Source organism: Halictus rubicundus, unplaced genomic scaffold, assembly GCF_050948215.1.
Source record: "Halictus rubicundus isolate RS-2024b unplaced genomic scaffold, iyHalRubi1_principal scaffold0025, whole genome shotgun sequence".
NCBI classification, from domain to species: Eukaryota; Metazoa; Arthropoda; class Insecta; order Hymenoptera; family Halictidae; genus Halictus; species Halictus rubicundus.
In genome coordinates this window covers 2182501-2190177 of record NW_027488566.1, presented here as the reverse complement: position 1 = coordinate 2190177, position 7677 = coordinate 2182501, and positions in this window count along the sequence as shown.

Here is a 7677-nt window from a genome sequence, read left to right as displayed (position 1 = left end):
GTGGCGACTAGATAGTCAGCCACTCGGCAGTTAGAGTAGGAGACATATATTTTCTCTTTGGGGAGGAGGGTTTCGCGGATACAACTGGATACTTCGACTACCCAGTCGTTTCCTTCTTTATCTTTGCGTCCTACCTTGAAGAGGGGACGCAACGTGGCTTTGTCGGTGATAGGGGAGGAGTGGATATTCTGGGCCCGGATATGTTCCGCGATTTCATCGGCTTCGAGCTCTTTAGGGATATCGTAAACGATAATCCTGGGGAGCTCGGATTTGGGGGACGCGATATTGAAACCGGCTTTACGGAGACCGTCATGCTCGGTGAATAATTTGAGGTCTTTAGCATTGGGGGTCTCGATAATAAAACCACCATCCCGGGTGGGGCGAACCGAGCTAATCCCAACCTGGGCTTTTCGTAGATCCACATTGTTAAAGATAAGCCGCTTAACGGCTGTGGAGTCTCCGGCAACGGGATTTATGGGGGTCACGATGACCTGGTGCTTGGGCGGCATGGACTCTGCAGCAGTTATGACCTGCTGCGCGAGTCGGGGCTTGGGTAGAGGGATTACGCCGTTAGGCGCTAGCAGCGGTTGCGGAGGGGCGGGGACCGCATTCACGCGGGGAGAGGTACGCGGTACCTGGGAATTTCCCAAGCCGGTGGGAATTCCCAAGTTGTTGGAAATTTCCAAGCTAGTGGCGTCGGTACGCCGCTTCACTTGGGAATTTTTGCCAGCAATGCTGGCGTAAGAAGTAACGGGGGCAGAAGAGGCAGCGTTCGCGGGGTTGGGGGGAGGAACGCGGGGATTCTGGGCACTGCGCGTTTGAAGCGTTTTGTAAGCCTCAAGGGAACCGGCCAAGAAATTATTCTCAAGGGCCAGACTCGCGACGATGCGATTCAGATCTGAGACGCGTTCCATTATTGCGGTGATCTGTATTTTGCCGATTTTGTTCCTTTCTTCGAGGCAGATGTTCAGGATTTCTGCCGCGAGGTTAGAAGCTTCACGGACGCAGTTGGATGTCGAAGGTCTTTTCGGCACTTGGGTATTGTTGGGAGCAGGGGTGACATGCACTTTACTTACATTTATGAGCTTCCTTGTGCTGGGGCCGCTGACTTTGCTGCAGGCGTCAGTTGCCGTGCTGGGGCAGTCCGACGAGTCAGCATCGTCAGATTTTTTTTGGATTCTCGTCCGTTTGGAGGGGTCTGCATCCTCGTGCTTCTTTTTCCTCTTTTTCTTCTTCCTCTCCGGTCGTGGGAAGATGAAGTCCTCGTCGTTGTCGCTCATTTTGATGGACGGCGGTGCGCTCATGGCGCGTTTGACTGCAACTGCACGGTGATCAGGAGGGGCAGCTGTCACTCTCGGGCTGCAGGCTGCTTTATTTTCACTAGATTTGAGCTCACGATCTCCTATAAAAGTTCACGTTTCACTCTATGTTCGTACAATTTTTCGACGCTCGGTTGCAGGAGGCTGCAATATTTCTAATTTTTGCTCGATTGCTTATAAGAAAAGTCCACGATTTTGCAAAAATATTAGAAGGAAAGCACTGAGTTCGCACAGGATTCACAAAGGAATTCGTATTCACGTTCGGACGCGTCGCGTACGTGGCAGATGTGCGGCACAAGGTGGCGGCGGGCAGGTAGTCTTATACCTGGGCACGGAGCGGAGCGGCGCACGTCCGTTCACTTCGGGCGGTCGGTAGAGACTGAGTAGATAGGGACATGTAGTATTGACTACCCCCCGTGAGGGGAGTTCCGTACCTCGAGGATTCGCCCCATACCGGAAAAGTCAGCCGTTCATGTTAGGCTCTCTACCCCCAGCTCCATCAGTTGCAAAGGAAACAGCCCGTAGGTGTTGTGGACTTGGGCATTGGAAAAACCCCTCGTTCACCAATTAAGGATCATCACAAAGGTAGACCGTCCCGTACGGGAAGTAACTCGCTTAGCCGCTACCGAATCGACTTGCGCCGACCCAGGAGCGTTACCAGCGGGGGCCACGAGGAGGCGGAGTTACCAGCTTAGCGCTCGGTCTCTAGCAGGTTTCGTCAACGGTGTGGTAGCCGTTCTCATGACTATTTCACCCTACGATCCCGAATACCCAGTTGTTGAGGTATTACCTGCGAAGGATCGTCAGGGTTGTTTTTGCCTGTTTCCTATGTGCCGAAGTCTATTCTGCTAAGGCATAGTTCCATAGCGTGTTTAAACGCCGGACAGCTCTTTTCTCTCAGCCCGTGATTGGCTGGTCTTCCTGCTCTCTTGCAGTTAATGCAAGTAGGCTTCTCTTGTTTGGACGGGCATTTGTCATAATTATGCCCGTCTTTGCCGCAGTGCCCGCACGTGTCGATCTTTGCTCTGCAATGTTTTGCAACGTGTCCAAATGACTGGCATTTGAAACACCTTGTTGCAGCTATATAATCTTTTAGCCCGTAGGCTTGGAACCCTATAAAGACCCGGTTCCTGTCCAGCAGGATTTTCCGGGTCTTCGTTGACACTTCCGCCACCAAATTGGTTGTTTCGCAGTCCTTTTTGCCTGTTTTGAAGAGGAGTTTAAACTCCTCTTCTAATTTTGCCTTCGAGTCAAGTTCCAGGTTCTGATTCTGGATTGCTTTTTGGATTTCCTCCTCGGATGTCTCCGAGGGGATTCCAAATATTATGATTTTTGGTCTCCTCTTGGGGAGGGGACCAATGTCTACTACCTTTTGTAGTTTCTCGTTGCTGAGGACTTGCTCAAGGTCCTCAGCTGTTTCTGTCTCTATAAGAATGCCGGAGTTCCCGAGTTTCCTCAGGTTCCGGATTCTGATCTTCTGTTCTGTCGGATTGATACAATCCGACAGGACCTTCTTGGTTTCATCGCTGGTCTTAATTTTGCTACCCTTTACCGGGTAGATGGCTGCAGCTGGCTTGGACTTAGCTACGGGGGTCCGTTTGGCCACTTGCTTTGTTGCTCTATTTGCCTTTATGATGTCCGAGTACAGGAGCGGCTTAGAGGACGGGGCCTCTTGAGCACTGCTCCTCTCGGAGGAAAGCCTGTCTATTTTCGCTGATAACTCGTTCAGCTTTTCCGTTATCTTTTCGATAACGGTGTCTTGCACGGAGCGCTGCTCCCTTAGTGCGTCTAATTTTACTCTTAAAGCTTTGTTGTCTCTGCCGAGTTCAATTCTGAACTCTCTGGCTTCCGTTTCTGTCTCCTCATGTTCCCTGAGTAGGGTGTCGAGGAGTTCTTCGCCTGTGCTTCGTTGGGGCTCTGTGAGTCTCCTGAGGAAACTTCTGAGGCGTTCTTCCGCGTTCAATGGCATGCCATCGAACCTCTCCAGCTCAATCTTAACCTCTTTCAATTGTCTCAGTTGTGACTCGTCACACGAGTCACCTGAGTTTCCTGAGTTCTTGTTTTTCCTTTTTCTATTTGGGGGAAGAAGTCCCCACGCAAAATCCTCGAATCCCACTTCGGAGTCTGACTCGCATGAGTCCATTTCGTCTTCCCAGGCACTAGCTGTGTCCCCTTGTGCCTGGGTCGTTTCCTTTTTCACCTCCGTCTTCTTTCCTCCTTTCTTTCCTTTCTTGCCTCCCGTCTTCTTCGTTTTGTTTTGTGTTTTAGTAATTGAGTTCATAATTGTTCCCACGAGTAGGGACGAAAGACGGTCGCTCCCCGGGTTACGCCCTTTCCGGGGAGAAGGCTTTTACGCTCAGGTTTCGCCTGGTATCCTGAGGTTTGCGCTAATGGTCGATGGACCCACCGACCGCCCGTGTAAACACGGGACCTCTTTCGCCGCGTTCTCAGCTTAGAGGTTAAGGGTTTGTTCAAGGGGTTCGCCTCCCCGTTAGGCCGACCGGTTAAGGTAAGCCCTCCGTTTCTCCCGTTCTGCAACATACCACCGGATGTATCCGGTGGGTCGTCGCGGCAGAGGGGAGTCTTCCGGGTGAGAGCCGCGGTTATCGCGAACGATAACACACGCATGGGCTCCCTGAGAGCCGCGGTCATCGCAAAAGCGATGACTCCGCCAGAACTCTCTTAATGAGAGAGCCGCGGTTGTCGCAGAGCGACAACTCACGCAGAGCTCTCTGAGAGCCGCGGTCCCCGCCATGCGACAACTCCGCAAGAGCTCTCTTCCCAGAGCTGCGGTTGTCGCATGGCGAGAACTCTCGCAGGAACTCTCTTACCAGAGCCCCGTTAGTCACCCGAAGGTGTCCAGGTCCTACCACGTGAAGGAGGGTTGGTGCGTCAGGGTTATACCATGATATAAGTCCCTGACGCTTATAAGACCCAGTAGATAGGGACAGAGGGAATCTCGTTAATCCATTCATGCGCGTCACTAATTAGATGACGAGGCATTTGGCTAGTATCTTGCGCTCACTGTTAATTGTGTGCGGTCTGCGCACGGCATAGCCCCGTACTTGGCATTGTTAATTACGATTAAATTGAAATTTAGTTTAAAATTGCGCTATATAAAAAAAAGGGAAATAATGAGTAAAACTTAAAAAAATAAAAAAATATTTGAATAAAATTTGAAAAAAAAAAAAAAAAATTTAGTTAGAAAATAGGAATAAAATATAATTAATTTGACATGCAGTCATATATATACAATTGTTACTAGGTCGATGATTAATATCTGAATTGTTACTAGGTCAGTAACTAGTAAGTTAAATTAAACACTTACGTTTGTGTTTATGCACAAATAGTCGCTGCAGAGGATAAAGCTGTCTATGTATAAAATAAAATAAATGAAATAAAAAATAGTATAAAATGTACTGTCACACTAAAACGTTCAAATGCTCAGAATTGCTGGTCACGTGTTCCCGTAGTCTATGAACTTGTTATACATCTCTATCGAGCTTCGGAGAGCTATCATAGATATGGTAATCCAGTCTTTTCGCTGTATGCCTAGTTTCGTCAACTCACGCTTAGTCGTGGCGGGCAACGCTCCTCTTGACCCAACTACTATTGGTACAACTCGTGCTTTGCTTACATTTAGTGCTTCTCTTACGACTGGCATAATTCTCGCATATTTCTCAACTTTTTCATCATGCGCTTGTTTAAGGAAATGTCCTTTCTCATACCGGACTGTAACATCGAGTATGAGAGCCCCTTCCTCATTCGCATTAACGACGAGGTCAGGCTTGAACATTTCTGTAGCGCATCTAAACGTTGGTTCGTCTAGCACCTCATATTTTGTGCTTAAACGGTCACTTATGAGATTTTTAATCTCGTTATGCCTTTGGATACGTGAGCGCTTTGTCGCTATGCAGAGCCCTAGGATGTGGCCTAGGGTTTCTCTCCCCTCGCCACATCGCCGACAAGTCGTATCTTGATTGGGCGTAAAGCGGCTCAATGTCGTTCTGTTACCCGCCGTATTGGTACGAAGCCTAATGGCATCAGCTATTCTGGATGGAAGAAGCATATTGCATCGTCGTAGCCACACGTTACTTATTGGGTCGTCTTGGAATTCCATGACTCCCTGCCCTTGTGCAGGGTCTTTCGCCCATTCAGTCAATCTATTCTTTTTAAGCCTGGCTTTATGGCGATCGACGTCGTCCAGACTCACTGGCCAATTTAGTCTTAGGGCGGCAGCATATTTTTTGAGGTTATTTTCCACCGACTCACGCTGCATCACCTCCAGCATCACACGGTCCGTGCAGTCTAATGCCTTGAGGCCATTACGCAGGGCTGCTATTAGTACCTGCTTCTCAATTTCATGTATACCTAGTCCGCCAGATTTCGTGGGCGTATACAAGAAGTTTGTGGTCACTGACTGACTTATGTGCAGGATCTCTTTTACTTGCGCACGTATCGTCGTGTCTATCATTCTTAGTACGCCAAGACACGGTGGCTTAACGATCAGACAGTACATATATCTAGGAATAAGATATGTCCGGAGCATCTCAATCTTTTGCATGGGTCTAAGCGGCAGTTTCCGGAGCCTGCGTATCATGTCCTCGAAGGCTTGATGCTCGAAACCACTCAGCAAACCCTGCCATGGGCCCATTTTGGTGCCAAGGTAAGAAAAGGCCTCGCCCGGTTGGACGGCTCTAACACATTCGTCTTCTAGTTTTAAATCAGGATTTTTAATGCACCACGTTTTATTGCCAGCCTCAATATGGAAGGCAGAACACTTGCTTACAGCAAGCTTCATTCCCATCTTGCTCAAGTAACTGTTAATAAGTTCGAGCTGCCTTTGCGCGGTCGTTTTATCGGCTGCTAGTGTGACTAAATCATCTGCAAACACTAGTGCAGATATTTTAACTAGACCCACCTCGATACCCTCGGTCGTATCGTTTAACATGGCTAAGAGTGGCTCTATACATAGATTAAACAATAGTGGCGACAGGGGGTCGCCTTGTTTTACCCCCCTCCGCATTTCGATGGCTGTATCACCATCCTTGGTTTTAATTACCGTTGTGCAGTTTGTCTGCATATTGCATATATAAGAGACTACTGGGGATGGTAGTCCTTTCCGCAGTAGTGCTAGTTTTATGGCAGCGTGCGGTACGGTATCAAAGGCCTTTTCAATATCCGTCACAACGCATACACCGCTATTCATCTTAGCTGCTTCGATGGCAGCATCAAATGCGGTTACATTAGCAAAACATCCATTGACCGGAGCAAAACCCTTTTGCCTAGGGTGCTGCACGACGAAGGATCTAAGCCGTGCGTCCATTAGTCCCGAGAAGATTCGAGCCAATAGGGAACTTATGGTTAGCGGACGCCAGTTTTTAACATCCTTTTTATCTTTTCCTGGCTTGGGTATTAGCACTGTTCTATTGCGCCGCCACATTGTAGGATAGTAATCTTTCAAAATTAATAAATTAAAATACGCTGCTAGTACCGCGCTGGTACCGGCCACAGCTAGATGTTTCTTCTTTATTCCGTCCAGCCCAGGTGCGGAGGAGCTTGCTATTTTGGTTATTCTAAGACTCACGTCAGTGATGGTGAAGGGCCTAAAAACATCTTTTACTCCGACGGTATCTACCGCCTGTTGGCTGGCATAAAGCTCTCCAAGCTCAGGTCCAGGCTGGCTCCACAGGTCTCCATATACACGCTCAACGTCTGCTTTTGGTGGAGGGAGAGTGGCCTCAAACAGCGTGAGATCATTACTCACAATCATGTCTGCTAATCGCTTAGGGCACTTCTCGTATAGGCTCTGACATTTTACGAATTGAGATTGCCTCAGTTTAGCCCTTTCTCCTAGCGGACGACTGTTATTGCGTTCCGGGGCTCTTTCAGAACGCCCATTCCTCGGGTCACCGCGTCTAGGCCCCTCCGCGGGTTTGCTAGCTAATAGCTTGGACGTTACTTCCTCCAATATAGCGTCCATTATGTCTCCCACATGCTGGTTAGAGCCAGCAAATTCTTTAATATTATCCAATATGGCAGCCCACGCTACAGGGCACTCTATGGAAGAAATTGCATCTTGGAGCGCTGCTTTATATAATAGGTCAATATCAGCCTGACGACTCCCTAGCATCCGCTCCGGCGAAATTGGTGCCCCAGTTGCAGCCCAAGCTTCCAAGAACTGTCTCTCTAATGCCTCATCCGATTGCTGTGGGGAGTGAGTCTGCAACCCGTTATCGACGTACTCCACATCTCTAATTAACCCCCGCCTTTTATCGGAGATCTGCCTCATCGTCTTGCCCGGAAGGCATTGTGCGATGAGTTTGTTTATATGCTTGACAGTGGGGTCGTCTCTGTA